The following is a 22,414-nucleotide window of genomic DNA, read 5'->3' on the forward strand; positions in this document are numbered from 1 at the left end:
ACACTTGTTACAAATGGGTCAGTAACAACCTTTCCAAACCAAACATGAGACCTGTAGGCCAAATTCTAGCTTGTGAAAGAGCATCCACCAGCACCAAAGCAAAGATTACATGATTCATATTTATTACTTGAGTCACTAAGTGGTTCAATTCGGATAAATTCCTTGGTTTGAAGTGCTTGTCCCTGAACTTGGCATATAAAATTAGGGAAGACCGTGTTTTTTCATAGAGCATAGGGTGTAATAGGAAGACCCACAAAAATGGATCATTCCTGTGTAATTCAGGGTGAGGGGATATATATAAAGAGGATCTAACCCAGCCTAGGGAATTGAGGGGCATCTTCTCCAGAAGAACTAAGTTAGCCGTTGCTGAGATTTATCAGCATGTGCAATTCAGACACTATTTCTGGAGAATACTTTCATTGCAGATTTTTTAGTTTCTGTGCAAACGTCTTGTTTTTATATGTGTGTGTGTGTGTGTGTGTGTGTGTGTGTAGTTCTGAGGAAAACATATGAAGAAATTAAGTAATTACTAAATGAGTACATTATGAATTTCAGAAATAACTGTAGATTTGAGAGCATAAAGGCATCTCATTTGATTAGTCATTTTGTATGTAACATGCACCTCTCGCAGAGACACCCCCCACCACAGGCCCTGGAGACAGGCTTTCTGAAGGAGGACTTAAAATTAAAACAATGGGTCACCCTCCAAGATGGTACAAACTCATGGGGAGGGCATGCTGTTGTATTGGCCAGTTTCTGTCAGTGCACCATCATTCTTAAGTAAATTAAAAGAATCCGTAGGTCTACAAAAAGTAATAGTCTCCACAAAAGGTGATGAAGGATTTTGCCCAGAGTCTAACCCATAAAATGTAGTAATACCAAAAAAAGTAATCATTCATTCAAATGCTTTCCCCGACTTTCAGCAAGAGCCCTGAAAAGTGGGCTGCTGTGTATTGCAATCAACTGCACTGTAATTTTATTCAAATATGAAATATCTGTATGTGCTTTTTTTCTTAATTTTTTTTAACGTTTATTTATTTTTGAGAGAGAGAGAGAGAACAAGCAAGGGTGGGACAGAGATAGAGGGAGACACAGACTCCAAAGCAGGCTCCAGGCTCCACAATTGTCAGCACAGAGCCCCATGCGGGGCTCGAATTCACAAACTGTGAGATCATGACCTGAGCTGAAGTCGGATGCTTCACCAACTGAACCCTCCAGGCACCCCCCTGTATGTGTTTTTGATCCTTGCTATAGAAACACCATTCTGTAAATTAAGGTATATCACACCAAGCAAAAATAATTTAAATCTATTAAAAGATAATTTACAACCTAGAAATACCCTGTATTACTGAGAAAATATGTAGGAATAAACCCAGAAACACATAGGCTACACATACCAGTATCTCAGATCTCTGCCTACAGGCCCAGCCTAAAGGAGAATAATAAGTCTCCCCTTATCTTTTTTCTTTCTAAATATAGATTGGCAGGGGTGCCTGGCAGGCATAGTCAGTCCAACATGCAACTCTTGATCCCAGGGTTGTGAGTTTGAGCCCCATGTTGGAAACAGAGATTGCTTAAAAATAAATAAATGAATGAATGAATGAGTGAATGAATGAATGAATGAATAATAAATAAAGATTGACAAGATAAAAATGTTTGTAAAAATTTGTTCTTTGGATTGTGTCTCTTGTAAATTTGGTCCTGGGTACTGATTAATATTATCCATAGCCTGCTAGTCTTTGTTTTCCTTGTCTGTCTTTTGCAGTGTTTATACTAAGGGGGAAAAATTCTAAGATGGGATATTCCTTTCATCTTGTCCTGTCTTGAGAGCTTGGCTTTCGTTCTCCACCAGCCAGATGGTACAAGTGTTGGCTTGAGTCTGGTAACCAACCCAACAGGCTGGCAACTCAAGACACAAAATGACAAGCAGCATTCTCTTTGTCCAACATTACCAGCTCCTAAGGAAATTTGTCTTAACAAGAGGTCCCTGTCCATGAGGGACCTTTGTTGCCTCGCCTTCATTAGTGCTAGGAAACTCTCATCCTAATGTCATCCACCCTAGGAAACTCTCATCCTAATGTCATCCACCCAGTACACCGATTAGCTGATCTCTAGTTGGAAGCGTCTCATCTTCCCACAGGTAACAAGAGACACGTTTCACAAACACTGTTCTTACCCGCTGTGATAATGAAAGTTTGCATTCTTAAGCCGACTCTGAGAATGAACTTTCTGGATTTTGGGAGGGCTGCATTTTTTGCAGACTCTTTGGAGACTCCTCTTGTGTCTATGGTTAAGGGATAAAAGGCTTACTGATTTAAAACAATTTTTTTTAATGTTTATTTATTTTTGAGAGAGACAGAGACATAACGCAAATGGGTGAGGGGCAGAGAGAGAAGGAGACGTAGAATCTGAAGCAGGCTCCAGGTTCTGAGCTGTCAGCATAGAGCCTGATGCAGGGTTCGAACCCACGAACTGTGAGATCATGACCTGAGCCAAAGTCAGATGCTTAACCTACTGAACCACTTAGGCACTGCAGCCTTACTGATGTTAAGCCATAAAGAGGAGTACTGTTTTTGATTCAAATAGGTATATTTTCTGAATTAAGTCAAACAGAAAGACAGTACCATGTGATTTCATTTATAAGTGAGATCTAGAAAATAAAACAAATAAACAGGCCCTTCAATACAGAGAACAAACTGGTGGTTACCAGAGGGGAGATTGGTGGGGTTGACAAAAAGGATAGCATAGGGAATATTCTAGTAGTGTATAGTGATAGAGGGTAGCTACACTATGGTGAGCACTGAGTAATATATATAATTGTTAAATCAAAATACCTCTAAAACTAATATAACACAACATTGTATATCAATTATACTTCATGTTTAAAAGACAGTATACTGGGGCGCCTGGGTGGCTTAGTCGGTTAAGCGTCCGACTTTTGCTTAGGTCATGTACTGGCGGTTCGTGGGTTCGAGCCCCACGTCGGGCTCTGTGCTGACTGCCAGCTCAGAGCCTGGAGCCTGTTTCAGTCTGTGACTCCCTCTCTCTCTGACCCTCCCCTGCTCACGCTGTCTCTCTCTCTTTCTCTCTCTCTCTCCTAGAAATAAATAAAACATTAAAAAAAATAAAATAAAATAAAAGACGGTATACTTTTGAATATTTAGACTTTTATATTTAAAAGAATTTTTCAGAAAGCTCTCATCCTAAACACGTGTTCTCCTGATACTTATAGGAAGAGCAAATTAAAATGAAAAAAATTAATAAGGCAAAGAGATCTCTCATATAAGTAAGTTTTATGTTTCTGAATTTATACCTAACTTATGGCTGAGATTTAAAATAAAAACTCTAAGATCTCGTTTTACATGTCTGTGTCTAGGTATATGTTATGTAATACGATATTTTTCTACCTTCATATGATATTGCCAAAATTACTTTGTAAAAGAGCTCTATTTAACCGGTTTTAAAAAATAAGCACTTGCCGCCCGCGGCACAGGAAGATCGGACCCAAAAGAGTGAGTTGCAGCGCTTGGTTTGAGAAGCGACTGGGGCACCGCAATTTTTCTCCCTACAACCACCAAGGCAGGACCTCAAGGAGCAGCCCTAGGGAAACAGTAGAAGCTAAGACACGCCTACACCAAAAAACGCCCATCCCTGCTAGAGACCTGCCTCTAGGAGGAACTTAACGGAGGACCTTGGGGGAGAAGAAGGGGAAAAATAGTTGGGGAGAGGGAAGGTGGCAAACCATGAAAGACTCTTGAATGCTGAGAACAAACTGAGGACTGATGGGGGTGGGGGAGAGTGGAAGGCGGGTAGTGGGCATGGAGGAGGGCGCTTGTGGGGATGAGCACTGGGTGTTATATGGAAACCAACTTGACAATAAACTATTTAAGAAAAATAAATATGTAAATGCATTTCTAAAAAAAATAAAAAAAAATAAGCACTTGCAGGACCTCGCCATTCATGGGTTCGTCCGCCGCATCGGGCTCTGTGCTGACAGCCCAGAGCCTGGATCCTTCTTCAAATTCTGTGTCTCCTTCTTTCTCTGCCCCTCTCTCCCTCATGCTCTGTCACTCTCTCCCTCTCTCAAAAATAAATAAACATAAAAAAAATTGTTTAATAAAAACATTAATTGCTTCATGTATGTCAAACACAGCAGTATAAAATAAAACTTGGAGAGAGCCATATGTTTTCACTTTTAAGTTCTTTCCTTCTGTCATTTTTTTTTTATATATTTGGCTAATTTATCTACAGAAGAATAACTTAAGATTATGCTACCTTTGTTTCATTAAGCAAAGTATTGTGTCTACTTAAAGGTAGTTTAAAATCTTTTTGGAAACTTGAAACCTTAAAGTTATATTAAGTTAAATTATGGATATTCATTGAATATCTAGATCATTTTCAAATAAGGAAATATACTGAAACATTAATTGCTGAACAAAAGTTTATACTTTTACTTCCTAATTTTTATAGAGAGAAAAAAGATATTTAAGATAGTAAACATATCTTTTACCACCTTAAAAATTTGTACTATGGAAAAGCATAAGTCTCTAAAAATTATAAATATTTATAATTATGTATTCATAAACTTACTAATCTATTGCAGAATGCTAATATATAATAGTTCACAATTGCTTGCTTCCTAATTTTCACTGGAAAATAAAGGTTACTAACAGTTAGAATTTATAATCTATATATGAAAATAAAACTACTAAAAATAACAACAAAGGGAACAAAATTTTTTGTATACAAAGTATAGGAGTAGAATGGGATGTGTTTTTAAATAAAGAGTGCATGATGAATGCAGAATGTGTTTTTTTAAGGAAAAAAAGGGAGTAGTTTTGTCTTAAATGACAAAATGTTCCAGAATAAGACAGAGAAAAGGAATAAGACAAAATCTAAATGGATGTAGAAAATTGCAGTTTTTTAGGAAATTACAGTTTTGTGGAAAATAATTTTTTATGTGTTGCAGGGTTAAAGCTGGCCAAAATTAAATGGATAATTCATAAGAATTTTGTAAAATGACCTCAATAATATACTGACACAAAATGAGTTTTATTTTCTCCCCATTAAAATGACAGTTTCTTAGATTATTGGTCTGCTTTTAGTAAGAGATTATAAAAGGTTTTTCTTTTGTGTTATCTGGCAAAGAAATAAAGATTCTGTTACTTACCGGAAATAATTTCTTGTGCTTCACATTGTCTTTGTCAGGTCTGACTACTTAGGAAAACTGAGTCTTCGATATCAAAGGAGCTGAGGGTTTGTTTTTTTTACAATTATATGACTTTCTATATTTACCTTTAAAATCTTTTAATTGCCACTTTAATTAGATGGATAGCTAAGCATTTTGTCCCTGGGATACCACTTAGTGGAGTATTTTAAACCTGTAGGCATTTCGACAGATTTCCCCAAATCAAATTCAAAATGAAGTCTTTTGACCTTGAACTAACTTTGGAAGTCTCTAAGGGTCCCTAGATGATCTCAAAGATTTGTTGTCTACTCTTATAAAATGAGATTAAACTAATTAGCTTTTTTGAGATGTTAATTACATGGGAAACACTGTCAAATAAAAATGATAATTAACTTTCTTTATGTCTTCTTTGTATAACTATATTTTACCAATTTTCAGAAATTGTACAGAATTCCTAGGAATCTGTGAGTGTCTTTACTGCCTGTATAATCAATCATAATTTCAATCATTATTTGAAAACATTGCATGTCACAGAAATAACCAAATGTTCTTTGTTAATTGTATCATTTTTTTAAATAGTGAACTCAGCAGATCTTTAACCATGCCTATTTTTTAACTCTTTTGTCATTCATAAATCATTATTGTTTTACTCTTGATTGTTCTCTGAAAGTATTTACAGTCAACTACAAGCAAAACTGCTTCATCTCTAAAGAGATCATGAAAAAGACCCTGACAATTACCCCAGGTTTCTGATAACTCTAAGATCACATCACTAAAGTGGATATGAATTTCTAGAATTCCTTTAAAAAAAATTTTTTAGGTTTTTTTTTATTTTAGAGAGACAGAAGGAGCAAGGGAAAGGGGCAGAAAGGGGGAGGGGGAAAGAGAGAGAATCTTAAGCAGGTTCCATGTTCAGTGCAGAACCTGATGCAGGACTTGATCCCACAACCCTGGGATCATGACCTGAGCTCAAATCAGGAGTCAGATGCTTTTTTTTCTTTAATTTTTTTAAAATCTAGGCTCCAGAATTTCTAGATTCTAATGGAGAAACTGATTGGTTCATAAAACTGCTAACCTAAGATCAAGCAAACAGTAAGTAAATAGATGGGGTCACTTGACTGGCTCACTTGGTAAACCATGCAGATCTTGATTTCAGGTATGAGTTCAAACCCCACTTTGGGCATAGAGCTTATAAAAAAAAAAAAAGTACATGGGACTGAATGAATTTATGAGGATGATTACAGTTTTATGACTTCTTGTTGAAGCATTGTTGGACCTTTAATATTTTGTTTCCCGATTTAGGGGCGCCTGGGTGGCTTAGTCGGTTAAGCGTCCAACTTTCGCTTAGGTCATGATCTCGCGGTTCGTGGGTTCGAGCCCCGCGTCGGGCTCTGTGCTGACTGCCAGCTCAGAGCCTGGAGCCTGTTTCAGTCTGTAACTCCCTCTCTCTCTGACCCCCCCTTGCTCACGCTGTCTCTCTCTCTCTCCTAGAAATAAATAAAACATTAAAAAAAAAAATATTTTGTTTCCCGATTTAAGAAAACTTTTTTCTTAAGCTATCTATAACTTATCTCAATTTGATAGTCTCTACCTTTGTGAACAAAAATTAAAATATTTATCTTTTTCTTTGTCCTTCCAAAATTTGGAGGCTCTTCATAAATATTCTTATTCATAATATAGTTGTTTGCATAGTTTCAATGAGAATCTGTTCTCTTTATAATAGAACATGATTAGAAACATTGATTATATTATCAAAACTTGGACTGTAATGTCATATTTGACAATGATGTACATAGACTCAAATGTGACCAGATGGGTTTAAGGAACTAAGATTGGCTTTAGGGAGCCAATGCTAATAAAGCCTCTTGAAATACCAGCCCCATACCTTGCTTACCGAATTCCCAGCCCTACTGGTGAATAAGGAAGATTACTTCTTGGCAGGCCCAAGAACCTTAAGATATATTGGGTACCTTCAAAAGAGAGGAATTCACCCAAATCTATGTGTGCTACAGGCAAAGTGTGGTAGCAAATTCTTAGTTTGATTATCTTAGCCTTAAATGGCTTTTGAAGGCTCAATCTAAGATTCGTTATTAAAAGTTCCAACAGAACAGACTTAAAAAGAACCTATGTGATAAATCACTATTCTTGCCACACTTATGTAAATAATCAGGCCAAGTTTAATGAGACTAAACTTATTTTGCAAACCAAAGAGTTTTACCGTAATTATATTTAATAAAAATGAGATTGACTCTAGAGAGAAAATTACGTTTCCGTGAAAACTATACACTCTTAACAATGAAGATTCTAGTCCCAGGCACCTGAGTGGCTTAGTCAATAAGCATCTGACTTCAGCTCAGGCCATCACGACCTCCCAGTTTGTGAGTTCAAGCCCTGCATTGGGTCAGCTTGTTCCCCAGGTGAGCAGGGTGAGCCCTGCTTCTGTCTCTCTGTCTCTCTCTGCTCCTCTTGGGATTCTTTCTCTCTCTTCCCCTCACTCACTTGTTCCCTCTCTCTCTCAATTAAAAAAAAAAAAAAAAAAAGACTTTAGCCCTGTTTATTGTCTTTGAGGTTTAGTTATCTGACTACAAATTGGTCTGGATCCTGAATTCTAGTTTCCTCCAGTATATGGCCACAACTCTCCAAACTAACATTTACCATTTTTCTCCCACCCTTTTGACTTGAAATCACAAAAAATGAAAACTGCCCTTTTCCTCAAGATCTACAAGCTAAAGCTGGATGACCTAATACAAACTTCAGAAAATCATCACAACAGATCACAGATGAACAACCTTCATGTCTACTCATATGGGCCACTCAGAAAATTCACTGGAATACCCAATAAATGTAATGAGGGATTCAAACTACAAACCAGGAAATTTGTTAAAGTACAACTGACATCTTCATTCCACCATAAGAATGAAGCTTCTTGCTTAAATCTAAAAATCTCAACTGGCTGTCTTCTGGACTCAGAAACTAAGTTTTCAGCCATTAACATTTGTTTTTCTTTAGTTTCCGTAAAAAATACTCCTCAGTAAATGCCTGATTGCTCATATCATATGGAGACTTAACTTAGAGGAACAGCTACCCTCCTCTGCACCATTGCGTCCTGAACTAAGACACACCTGTTTAAATGAACAGACCTATCCTCAAGGCTAAGAGACTAAGTGACTGAGAAATAGAATAATCTGCCAACTCAGATTCTGGACCATGAATCTTTTGGGGGAATTGTCAAAAGGGGAGAAGGAAAGAAGGCAGAATATGCCACTTTGGCAGAAGGTCTATTTTGAACTGAAGGCACTTAAAAAACAGCAGATGGGCTTTCTAATCTCCCTGTTCTTCCTGAAAGCAAGAGATAAACACTACTGTGTGAAAGTGTGCTCCCTAGACCAGGAGTAAAGGAACATTCTTCAATGGGGAGTCAAAGCCAAGAGAATCCTATATAAATAGACCATGTCAAAATAACACTTATCTTCCTTTAGCCGCTCCATATGGTGTACTTACTTTTCCACAATTGCCTTGTTTTGTTCAACCTAATGTAAAAGCCTGTGGGTTTGCCATATCTGTGGGTCTTTCTTTTCCTACAAGAGCTCCCATGTCATATAAAACATCTAAGTTTATATATTTTTCTCCTGTTAATCTGTCTTGTATCAGTTTAAACTCAGGCCTGGCTGAAAAACCCTAAGAAAGTAGAGGTAAAATTTTGCCTCCCCTACATTCTCAACTATCTCCTCTATTGATTCAAGTGTCCTGGTAGCTCACAGATGTTGAGAAGAAGAGGAACAGTAATATTTCTTGATATGCTGTCTGTTATCTTTTGCAAGAATAATTGTGAAAAAGAAGAGGCCATCTTGCTGGTCAGTTTCTTTCCTCATCTGATTAGATGGTCGTTTTTCCCCTTTTTTGTGGGTGGCATTGTCATTGTTCAGAACTCATTTTGGGGTGGTAGTAAATCAGTAGAACCCTGAGACCTCAAAACTATTCTTTTCTTTTTCCTATCTTCTTTTTCTCTTTTTCTTTCTTTCTTGGAGATTTACTCTCTTTGTGCATAAATCAGGACAGACCTGCTGTAGATGCCCAAAAATGGAGGTGACTGGATGGTCATCTGTATTCCAGCATCACAGCACGTCCAAAGTGTCAGCCTTAGACTCTGACTCACCTATTTCCTGGATTTGGGTGGTGCTTTTTGGAACTCTGCATTAAGTCTCTAAAGATAAGTGCTAGCACATCCTTGAGCTTCTAGGGAGAGGCCTGCTTCAAGCAATATCTGCAAACAAAGGCCCCAAATTGGGAGAACCTCAGGCAGCAAACCACACCTATGTATAAAAATTTGTCATTAAATACAAAGGTGTGACTCTTCAAGGAAATAAAACTTACATTTGACTCAGTCTCTAATCTCTTACTCTCCAGAGCAGAGTGCACAGATTAGTTTTCCATAAACAAAACCAGTTCATTAATGTTATATTTATTAGAGCAGCCAAATGCACGGTTTTTTCTCATGAACTAGGCAATGGTTGGCTTGAGAATAAGAAGGCAAAGCAATTAAGAGTCCTGACACCAGAACTGAACTCCTGGGTATAGAATCCTAGCACCACCGCTTACTAAGTGACCCTGGGCAAGTTATTTATCCTCCATGCCCCAGTTTCCCAGGGGTAAAATGGAAAATGATAATAATAGCACCTCTCTCATGGGGGTGTTATGAAGCAAGTGAGTTAATATTTTAAAGCACTTAACACATGATAAGCCCTATCTAAATACTTCTCTTTAAAATTGTTCAATCTTAGCGCAAAAAGAGCAAAAGACTTCCAACAACCAACAATAATGCCTATCTTCCAGTTTTTGAAGATTTACCGAATGCCAAACACTTTGAAGATATTATTTACAAACCTCACAACAAGGTAGGTATTACTGTCTCTATTTAACATTTAACAGGTAAGGAAATAGAAGATTAGGGAATTTTATTAAATTGCCTAAGAGCATATAAGTGGTAGCAGAGTTAGGAATTCTAACACCATGTGTCTAATTGCGTTGTGCATCATTTTTTCTTAAAACTTGTTACCCACCCCCTGCATTTATTTATATCCACTCTATTTTAAGAGCGCCTGGATGGCTCAGTCGGTTAGGTGTCCGACTTCAGCTCAGGTCGTGATCTCCTGCTCTTTGAGTTAGAGCCCCACGTCGGACTCTGTGATGACAGCTCTGACCCTGTAGCCTGCTTCAGATTCTGTGTCTCCCTCTCTCTCTGGCCCTCCCCCATTTGCACTCTGACTCTCTCAAAAATAAAGATCAAAAAAAGTTTTTGGGGGACACCTGGGTGGCTCAGTTGGTTGAGCTTCCAGCTTCGGTTCAGGTCATGATCTCACAATTTGTGAGTTTGAGCCCTGCATCAGACTCTGTGCTGACAGCTCAGATTCTGTGTCTGCTTCAGATTATGTGCCTCCCTCTCTCTTTGCCCCTCCCCTGCTCACACTCTGTCTCACTCTCAAAAATTATTTTTTTGAAAAATTTTTAACTTTTATTTATATCTGCTCTATTTTAAAACTGGTCTTCATAGTCACTTTGGTCATACCCTCTGTCCTATCACAAATAGGTAAATTGAGATTATAAGAAGTTAAATAAGTGGCTTTCCCAAGACTACATAATTATTTAGTGACTGTTAAATAGCCATTAAATGCCAACCAAGCATTTGCTGATAAGGAAAGTTACGTACATTGCTTATCAGAGTGACTTTTCACATGGTAAGCATTCAACGCCAGCTATTTTTATCGTTGTTCATTTGTTCATTCATTCATTTAACAAGCATTTTTGAGGCATTTCTTACAAATCAATACCTGGGAATAAAACAATGAACAAGTTAGGATTCCTTTTGAAGCTCACACTAGCTGTCCCTTCTGGGAGTCACTAGATATATGTGACTATTGAGCACTTGAAATGTGTCCAGTCTGAATTGCAATCCGCTAATATGCAATATGCTAGTTTAAAAAACACACAGGATTCTGAAGGCTTAGTACCAAAAAGTAAGCTAAACCACTTCAATAATGAATTTTATATTAGTTACATGTTGAAATAATAGTATATGGGATATAATGGGTTACATAAAAATATGAAAATCTTTTCATCTGTTGTTTTTTTTTTAATGTGGCTAGTAGACAAGTTAAAATTACATGTGGATTGGGGCGCCTGGCTGGCTTAGTTGGCTAAGCATCTGTCTTGGCTCAGATCATGATCTCATAGTTTGTGAGATCGATCCCTGTATTGAGCTCCATGCTGTCAGCACAGAGCCTGCTTAAGATTCTCTGTTTCCCTCTCTGCCCCTACCCTGCTCTCTCTCAAAATAAATAAATTTTTTAAAAAATAAAAGGATATTCAGGGGCACCCGGGTGGCTTGGTTGGGCGTCCGACTTTCGCTCAGGTCATGATCTCGCGGTTCGTGGGTTCGAGCCCCGCATCAGGCTCTGTGCTGACTGCCAGCTCAGAGCCTGGAGCCTGTTTCAGAGTATGTGACTCCCTCTCTCTCTGACCCTCCCCTGCTCACGCTGTCTCTCTCTCTCTCTCTCCTAGAAATAAATAAAACATTTAAAAAATAAATAAATAAATAAATAAAAGGACATTCAATGACTTAAGAAAGGCTTTACAGAGGGGGTACCTGGGTGGCTCAGTCAGTTAAGCATCCGACTTTGACTCAGGTCATGATCTCACAGTCCAGTGAGTTCAAACCCCACATTGGGCTCTGTGCTGACAGCTCAGAGCCTGTAGCCTGCTAAGGATTCTGTATCTCCCTCTCTCTCTGCCCCTCCCCAACTCACACTCTCTGTCTCAAAAATAAATAAATATTAAAGAAATTTTTTTTAAAAAAAATAAAGGCTAGGGTGGCTGAGTGGCTCAGTCAGTTAAGCGTCTGACATCGGCTCAGGTCATGATCTCACAGTTCGTGGGTTCGAGCCCCATGTCGTGCTCTGTGCTGACAGCTAGCTCAGAGCCTGGAGCCTGTCTTCAGATTCTGTGTCTCCCTCTCTCTCTGACCCTCCCCTGATCATGCTGTCTCTCTCTCTCTCTCTCTGACCTTCCCCTGATCATGCTGTCTCTATCTCTCTCTCAAAAATAAATAAAACATTTAAAAAAATTTTTTTAATAAATAAATAATGGTTTTACAAGGAGGTAATATTTGGCTTGAATTCCAAAGGGTGAGTAAGGACATTGTTAGATAAGTATTTTCCAGGCAGAAGATGAGCATGTAGAATGTCAGATAAACATGAAAGAGTAACCAATAAGTTGAAATATGGTAAATAGCTTGACTTTTTCAAGTGTGGGACAGAAGGTAAGGAATGCTTGATGAGAAGTAATAGGAGATAAAGTTGGGAAAATAGATGAAAGAAAGATTATGAAAAGACTTGCATGCCATGCACTATTGAAATTTTTGATAAAGAGGAGTGATGTTATTTTAGTTGTGCTTTAGAAAGATAACTCTGGTGACCGTATGGAGATTGGCCTAAAAGTAGGGAAAAGATTTGAAATGGGAGCATAGGAAACAAAAATAGATTTAAGTGGTCATAATTTGAGCAATGGTAGTGGGAGTGTAGAAGAGGGCAGGGCCCCAAAATATGTCTCAGAAGTAGAGGGTGCCTGGGTGTCTCAGTCAGTTAAGCATCTGGCTCATGATCTCTCTGTGAATTCAAGCCCTGGCATCAGGCTCTGCACTAGCAGCTCAGAGCCTGCTTGGGATTCTTTCTCTCCCTCTCTTTCTGCCCCTCCCCTGTTTGTGTGATCTCTCTGTTTGTCTCTCTCAAAATAAATAATATAATAAACACTGAAAAAGAAAAGATGTCTCAGACGTAGAACTGATGAGACCTGGTAACTCATGTCAGGGAAATAAAGAAAACGCAAGAATCACAAGAGGCACCCAGATGTGTTTGTTCATGGTTATACAGTGGCGTTTCCTTCTGTTCATTCAACAAATACTTAATTGAAGTCTTACTTACGTGCCAGGTAATAGGTAGTAATGCTTGATGGGCTCCTGGTGATAAAGTCCTAACCTTATGTGATTATGGTTTTTTTAATGTTTATTTTATTTTTGTGATAGAGAGAGAGAGACAGATCATGAGCAGGGAAGAGACAGAGAGAGAGAGAGAGAGAGAGACAGATCTGAAGCCAGCTCCAGGCTCTGAGCTGTCAGCACACAGCACGACGTGGGGCTCGAACTCATCAACTGCAAGATCATGACCTGAGCTGAAATCGGACGCTCAGCCAACTGAGCCACCCAGGTGCCCCAATGTGATTATGTTTAAACTATTTGCTAGGGATGAGAAAAGAAAAAAATTATTAAATTCATATATAATTGTTGTCCCACTAATGAATTTTGTTTCTCTAGAACTATATCTTACTCTCAGAGACCTTAAAGGGTAAAAAGTCTTTTGCTAAGGTGAGAGTGAAGATTCCTCATCTAGCCAGTTAGAGCAGAAATCTGGTCCCTGTGGGGAGACGTCAGTGCACAGATTGACAGGTATAAAGTCTGACAATATAAAGTTTAGGAAAGGATGTAAAGAAATAGGAACTCTTTCATTGATTGCTTATAAATTAGTACATTGCCTTTTGAAAAGCAATTGGCAGTTTGTAATAAAATTGGAAATGGAGATTTCATAGAATTCACCCTTTGGATTTCTCTGTCCCTGAACAGTGCTTTGCAAAGCCAAGCTCAAGCACCCCAGGCATGTGCGGGAGAAAGATAGAAGAGTTTCTAATTACATATATTTTTAATGTATTTATGCAAAAAAGAAAAATTTAGTGTAATGGTTGAAGGTGGTGCCTTCATTCAGGGTGTATATCATCAGAGGTCATATGGATGCTAACAATTCCCAAACGTAAACATCCAGGCTTATCTTCTCCCCTGAACTCTGCCTACTAAGTATCTTTACTTGGAAGTATATGATTATATGAAAAAGATGGGAAGAGTAGGAAATTAATAAATTTGTTAATAAAATAGACGTATCAAGGGGTACCTGGGTGGCTCAGTCAACTTCAGCTCAGTTCCTGATCTCACAGTTCATGGGCTCAAACCCTGTGTCAGGCTCTGCGCTGACAGTAAAGAGCTTGTTTAGGATTCTCTCTCCCTCTCTCTTTGCCCCTCCCTGACTCTCTTGCTCACTCTGTCTCAAAATAAATAAACTTTAAAAAAAATTTTTTAAAGAGATAGTATCATATGCACTTTATTTAGGTTTATTAAGGTAAATGACAAAATTCAAGCAATATTCTCTCACTACCATGGGCACAGCACAGAAATGGGGAGCAGAATGGAAGGGAAACTGAGTCAAAGCACTGAGACCCTGACTAGGCTCAGATCGCAGAGAAGAGGAACGTAACGAGGGATTAACTGCTCATCCCCAGTGTAAAGGGAGGAAATATCCCACTCTCTACCCAGTCCTGGGAGAGAATACACACATGTCAGGCATTTCTAAATCCAGGCTTGTCTGTAGTAATAAAACAAAATTTTGCCAGTCAAAAGTTACCCTTCCCATTTCTTTAAAGACAAATGGTTAGATTCTAATAATCACACAAAAAAAATTATGTATAATAAAATTTGAACAAAGAGGAAACAAATATTTGGCAACCTTAGTTTTTATTCTGGCATACATAAGAAAACGCTCTACATTCTTTTGCTTGACTTATTAACACATTATAGTTTTCAATACAGGGTTTGGTGAGCTTTGAGTGGTAAAGACAAGCTCTCCATTACAATAGTTACTAAAATTTATTGATAACCAGATTAGAGTTATGTTGGCCAGAAGAATTTGAAGTTCAAGACGAAGTCTTAGAAGTTAGTTGTATTATGAGGGAGAAACTCATGTTCTTTTCCTTCAGGTTTCAGTAAAAACCTGGTGGACTCTAGATTTTAGAGTAATTGTTTAATGGTGTTGTACCCTAATGTTTCCAGAATACAGGCACAGCTTTGCTTAATAAAAACGTCAGAAGGCCTGAGGGAATATCACTTTTGATTTTTTTTTAAGTTTATATCTTTATTTTGAGACAGAGAGGGAGAAAGAGAGACACACACAGAGAGAGACAGAGAGAGAGAGAAAGAGCACGCACAAGCAGGGGAGGGCCAGAGAGAAGGAGAGACAGAATCCCAAGCAGACTCCATGATATCAGTGCAGAGCCTAATGCAGGGCTTGACTCATTAATTGTGAGATGACCTGAGTTGAGATGGACTCAGACGCTCAACCCACTGCATCACCCAGGCGCCCCAGGAATTTTGCTTTTGAAACTAGAATTCATAATATTCAAGAAAGTAACAGGGATGCTAAGGTATCAGAAATAGATTTTATTGTATAAAGCAAGCATGATATTACTGGAGGTACTGCTGGGAGAGCTGTGCCAGGAGTCCTAATGGACTGGAACAACAGTGTGGATTTTAAAGGGGTGAGGTGGGGAGGAGTAAGAGGGGGAATCCCCCAGATTGTAGGATCTCAATTTGAGATTTGCTAGTCCAGAAAGTATACTTTGGATCTTGGGAGGAGCACGCTCTCAGTGAGAGATTTATAACTAAATTTTCTGAGGTTGATGCAATTGGCCTGGATGCCAGTTGATTGATTTATAATTAGGGGATATATATTTCTTATGACAGTATGCTCATTTGACCTCTTCAATGCTTTCCTTTTCCCAGGACCACAGTCCCCTCTAGGCTGAATCAGCAATCCGAAAGTTGTTGGGTAAACAGAGAATTCATACACAGACGAGAGGCCTGTTTCAGTGCGCTCAGGCCTGGAGAAATATTCCTGACTAACGGAAGAACATTTTTCTTATATCAGACACTCTGTCAGATCTTGCTTTTCAGAACCTAATTATACTTTGGGGATAATTTTAATTTTTTTTTTTTTTTATTTATTTCTAGGAGAGAGAGAGAGAGAGACAGCGTGAGCAGGGGAGGGTCAGAGAGAGAGGGAGTCACAGACTGAAACAGGCTCCAGGCTCTGAGCTGGCAGTCAGCACAGAGCCCGACGCGGGGCTCGAACCCACGAACCGTGAGATCATGACCTAAGCGAAAGTCGGATGCTTAACCGACTAAGCCACCCAGGCGCCCCAGGGATAATTTTAGATATACCAAAAAGTTGCAAGGTTAGTATTGAGAGTTACCTTCTATCCAGTGAGTGCCCCCTAATGTTAACATCTTACATAATCATGGTACATGTGTCAAAACTAAGAAATTCACATTAGTGTAATGCTATTAACCATGGACTTTCTTCCGATCTTATCAGTTTTTCCGTTAATGTCATTTTTCTATTCAAGGATCCAATCCAGGATCCCACACTGAATTTAGTTACCATGTTTGCTTAATCCTCTCCAATCTTGGAAAGTTTCTCAGTCTCTCCTTGTCCTTTGTGACACTGACATTTTTGAGGAGTACAGGTCAGATACTTTGTAGAATGTCCTTCAGTTTGGGTTGTTCTTATGATTACACCAGAGTATTAAGTTTGGAGGAAGCTTACCACAAAGGTGAAGTGCCTTTTCCTCCCATCGTATCAGGAGGTATATGATATGTGATTTATCACTGATGATGTTAACCTTACTCACTTAGTTAAGACAGTACTTGCCACTTTTCTCCACTTGAAGTTACTGTTTTTCTTTCCTATATTCCAAGCTTTGGAAGCAAGTCACCAAGTCTAGCCCACACCCACAGAAAGGGAGATTCAGCTCTTCTTCCTGGAGAGGGGAGTATCTACAAATATTGGTCTGAATTTTTCTATAAGAAAATTTTGTTTCTTCTCTGACACTTAACCTACCTACGTATTTATTCAATTGTTTACATCAGTATGGACTCATGGATAGTTATTCTTTGGATTATAATAGAATACTGTTATTACTTTGTGGTTCAAATTGTTCCAACTTTGGCCAAATTCTTCCAGATTACATTCAAGTTACTTCCTGTATCCTTTTATTGGAGAACTTTGTTTAGAAACCAAGAATTGGGTGCTGGATGTGCTCATTGCTACTGAGTTGCCACTGCTTCCAGGTCTACTTAATGAACAAAACTAGCAAATAAGCATGTATGTGTGTGTTTACACACACATGTGCACATGCACACACACACACATAGATATTAACCTGTATAAACACATTTTATGTTTCTGTATCTATCTGAATATATATTAAAATAAACATGAGTTCATATAGACATCTCCAATTCTAACACAGCACTACTGGATTCCTTCTAGCCTTCTCTCCTTGATTACTTTTTAACTTCTTTCTCTGAAGTGGGAAATCTAGCTCTTGTCTTTATTTATTTCATCCTAGGAGACAAATAAAGCAATTTCAGATATGCTGACCCTTACCAAATAAAGTATAGTATTTATATCTGTCCTTTTATCTTTAGCCTTGAAGTCTCCAATCCAAATATGGTTTTCCAAAGCTCCTTAGGTCAGCTTCTACTTTCCCCACTTCCTTCAGTGAGGTTATATCATATATTTGTAATACAATCGGATTCATTTGTTGCTGCATTCCATCCTTGGATATCCTGTTGACTTTTTTTTATTTGCATGTAAAAAAGTTTGCTATTTGTGATGTATAATTTTGCGGGTTTTGACAAGTGCATAAGTCATAGGTCTATAACCACATTGTCATATAGAATAGTTCCATCATGCCAGAAACTCCCTTGTGCAGCCCCTTTGCAGTCTGAACTACTTTAAAATACTAGTTTCCTCTATTGATTCACTCACTTAAAGGACACAGCTGTCCATAGAGTGCATTTTGCTAGCTTCTCATATGTGCTGAATTGATAAGTTCAGGATTCAGAGGGCACCATTCTTTCTGGTCTCTAAAAATTTAGAAAGCTCCTCACTGCTGCTCACTCTGGCCATGTATTAACTAAATAGCTCATAAAATCATAATGACCAAAAACTTGCTTCTAAGAGACCCATTTTGGACTGTTCCATCTCTCTTGTAATATGAGTAAGATATGAAAAACCTTATTAGAAAGCAACCATATGTATTTAATCTATTACAGCTGGTGAAGACTTTATATTTACGTAATGAGCAACTCCCAAAGCAGTCTGTAAGGGTGCCACTTGTTCAACATCAGAATCCTGCCTTTACATTTCAAAAATGTTTCACTCAGTTTAGATGTCTGTGGGCTAGCATCAGGCCTTTTAGACTTCTGACAGTATGGTGAAAGCTATGGATCTCTCTCTCAGAAAAATTCATGAACATGTATCCACTCAAAATGCTGTATATGTTTGGAAAACTTTCATGAACGCTCTCCCCCAACCTGAAGATGGAGGACATACTTGGAACCCGTGGATTCCAGGTTAAGAATCTAGATCTGAAAACCAATAACACAAATTGTTGAACACAACAAAGGACTTGTTAATAATAAATGAATATTCTACTACAGAGTTAAATGTACACATGTACATTGTGATGGTTAATTTTATGTGTCACCTTAGCTAGGCTGTAGTGCGTAGTTGTTTGATCAAAGCACTAGTCTAGGTGTTTTGTAAGGGTATTTTTTAGATGTGATTAATATTTAATTCAGTAGACTTTGGATAAACCAGCTTACCATTTGGGGCATCTGGGTGGCTCAGTCAGTTAAGCATCCGACTCTTGGTTTCAGGTCAGGTCATGATCACATGGTTCATGGGATTGAGCCTGGAATGGGGCTCTGTGTTGATGGTGTAAAGCCTGCTTGGGATTCTATCTCTCCCTCTCTCTCTCTACCCCTCTCCAACTTGCACTTTCTCTCCCTCTCTCAAAATAAACAAATAAACTTTAAAAAAAAAAAACAACAGATTATCCTCTATAATGTGAGTGTGCCTCATCTAATCAGTTCAAGGTCTTAAGAGCAAAGACTGAGGGGGGCACCTGGGTGGCTTAGTCGGTTAAGCGTCCGACTTTCGCTTAGGTCATGATCTCGCGTTTCGTGGGTTCGAGCCCCGCGTCAGGCTCTGTGCTGACTGCCAGCTCAGAGCCTGGAGCCTGTTTCAGTCTGTGACTCCCTCTCTCTCTGACCCTCCCCTGCTCACGCCGTGTGTGTCTCTCTCTCTCCTAGAAATAAATAAAAATATTAAAAAAAAAAAAAAAGAGCAAAGACTGAGGTTTCCTAATGAAGAAGAAATTCTCCTCAAGACTGTAACATAGGAACCCTGCCTGAGTTTCTAGCTTGCTACCCTACAGAATTCTCAAAATTCTCAAAATTGCACTCACCTCTTACCTGAATTTCCAGTCTGCCAGACTGCCCTACAGATTTCAGACTTGCCAGCCTACCCTCACTCTCAATTTTATGAGACAGTTCCTTAAAAACACACACATGACAGACAGATGTAAAACTCCAAAGTGTTCTATTCTCTGGAGAATCCTAATACATACATCAAACTGTAGCAAATACACAGTGAATTTCCACAGAAATATCCAGTTCCCTTCTCACTATGAGAAATGGTAAAAACTCTTACTTCGTGTTTAGCTACATATTGCTTCTCTTTTGATCCAGTTCTGATTCCCCTTGTCTTTGCAAGTCCTGTAGATTTTCTATGCTATGTCTCATGCTGTTCTTATTCTTTGTCATTCTGCACTTGGATGTCCCATTGCTTCTATAACAAATAATGGCAAACTTAGTGGCTTTAATGAGAAACACAAATTTATTATTTTACAGCTCTGGAGATTGAGTCAAATTGGGTGTCAGCAGGGATATCTTACTTTGTGAGGCTCCAGGGAGAGGATCCATTTCCTTGCCTTTTCTGGTTTTGAGAGGCCACTTACTTTCGTTGGCTGATGGTCCCATCACATCATTTCAGCTTTGGCTTCTATCACCACATTTCTGACTCCGATTCTGACCCATCCTACCTCCTTTTATAAGAACCTTTCTGATTACATTGAGCCTTCCAGGATAATCCAAAATAATTTCCCCATATAGTGACAATCTAACTTAATCGTATCCAAAAAAAAAAAAACCCAAACAAACAAACACACACACACACACACACACAACCTTTCTGCATGTAAGTAACATTCACAGGTTCCAAAGATTAGGAAATGGATACTTTGAAAATATTAATTAAAAGACCATAGATGTCTTTTTTATTCCTAATTTATTGTCTGTTTTATGTACTCCTCATTTTTATTCATAAAGTTATTGACAAAGTTCACTTTAAGTACTACTTTGATTAGTTTATTTTTCATAGGTTTATTCTTCTAATTCTCTGCAAAAGTATTTTTCACCTGTCAAACCCCAGTTGTTTTATATTTTTCTGATTGCATAACTCTGAAGCATTTCTCTGTATATATCTGAGAACTTTTACTTCTCTCTATTTTGTCCTTTGTATGCAAAGAAAGGACAGTTTAACAATCTTTATGGTAAGAAAAATAAATTATTGATTAGTATTCTAACTGAAAATCTGTTTCCTCTCACTAGATAATGGTGTATGGATAGGTAGTGTGTATACTCAACTGATATTCTCTCCTTCATCTATACCCATAGAACCCTGATTTTGGTTTGGATGGCAATGTGCCAAGCCCCAGAGAATGAGATGAATTATGACTCACTCATACCAGGAGTTTTCAACTTCAGCATTATTGATGTTTTGGGCCAGGTACCTGTTTGTTGTTGGAGGTTGTTCTGTGCCTTGTAGAATGGTTAGCAGCAACCCTGATCTCTACCCACTAAATGCCAGTAACATCTCTTACAAGTTTCAACAGCCAAAAATATTTCTAGAGATTGCCAGAAGGCAAAAATCACCTTCAGTTGAGAATCACTGTCTTAGACCAATCATGACAATCCAGTTCTTCTTTATCAGGGACTTATATTTTTAATAGTTTATTGTCAAGTTGAGTTCCATATAACACCCAGTGCTCATCCCCACAAGTGCCCTCCTCCATGCCCATCAACCCCCTTCCCCACTCCCCCACCCCCATCAGCCCTCAGTTCTCAGCATTCAAGAGTCTCTCATGGTTTGCCTCCCTCTCTCTCCCCAACTATTTTTCCCCTTCTTCTCCCGCATCGTCCTCCATTAAGTTCCTCCTAATCCACCTATATGTGCAAACATATGGTATCTGTCCTTGTCTGCCCTACTTATTCACTCAGCATAACACCCTCAGATTCCATCCATGTTGCTACAAATGGCCAGATTTCATTCTTTCTCATTGCCATGTAGTATTCCATTGTATAGATGAACCACATCTTCTTGATCCATTCGTCCATTGATGGACACTTAGGCTGTTTCCATGTTTGGCTATTGTTGAGAGTGCTGCTATGAACATTGGGGTACATGTGGTTCTATGCATCAGCACTCCTCTATCCCTTGGGTAAATTCCTAGCAGTGCTATTGCTGGGTCATAGGAGAGTTCTAGTGTTAATTTTTTGAGGAACGTCCACACTGTTTTCCAGAAGGGCTGCACCAGTTTACATTCCCACCAACAGTGTAGGAGGGTGCCTGTTTCTCCACATCCCCACCAGCATCTAGAGTCTCTTGATTTGTTCATTTTAGCCACTCTGACTGATGTGAGGTGGTATCTCAGTGTAGTTTTGATTTGTATTTCCTTGATGAAGAGGGATGCTGAGCATCATTTCAGGAGTCTGTGGGCCATCTGGATGTCCTCTTTGGAGAAGTGTCTGTTCATGTCTTCTGCCCATTTCTTCAATGGATTATTTGTTTTCTGGGTGTGGAGTTTGGTGAGTTCCTTATAGATTTTAGATACTAGCCCTTTATCTGATATGTCATTTGCAACTATGTTTTCCCATTCCGTCGGTTGCCTATTAGTTTTATTGATTGTTTCCTTTGCCGTGCAGAAGCTTTTTATCTTGATGAAGTCCCAATAGTTCCTTTTTGCTCTTGATTCCCTTGCCTTTGGGAATGTGTCAAGTAAGAAATTACTGCAGTTGAGGTTCAGGGAGGTTGTTTTCTGCTTTCTTCTCTAGGGTTTTGATGGTTTCCTGTCTCACATTCAGGTCCTTTATCGATTTTGAATTTATTTTTGTGTATGGTGTGAAAAAAATGATCTAGTTTCATCTGCATGTTGCTGTCCAGTTCTCCCAACACCATCTGTTAAAGAGGCTGTCTTTTTTCCATTGGATACTCTTTCCTGCTTTGTCAAAGATTAGTTGGCCATACATTTGTGGGTCCAATTCTGAGTTCTCTATTCTATTTCATTGGTCTATGTGTCTGTTTTTGTGCCAATACCATACTGTCTTGATGATTACAGCTTTGTAGTAAAGACTTAAGTCTGGAATTGTGATGCTTCTATCAGGGA

Source organism: Hyaena hyaena, unplaced genomic scaffold (genome assembly GCF_003009895.1).
Source record: "Hyaena hyaena isolate Hyena2069 unplaced genomic scaffold, ASM300989v1 scaffold_401, whole genome shotgun sequence".
NCBI lineage: Eukaryota > Metazoa > Chordata > Mammalia > Carnivora > Hyaenidae > Hyaena > Hyaena hyaena.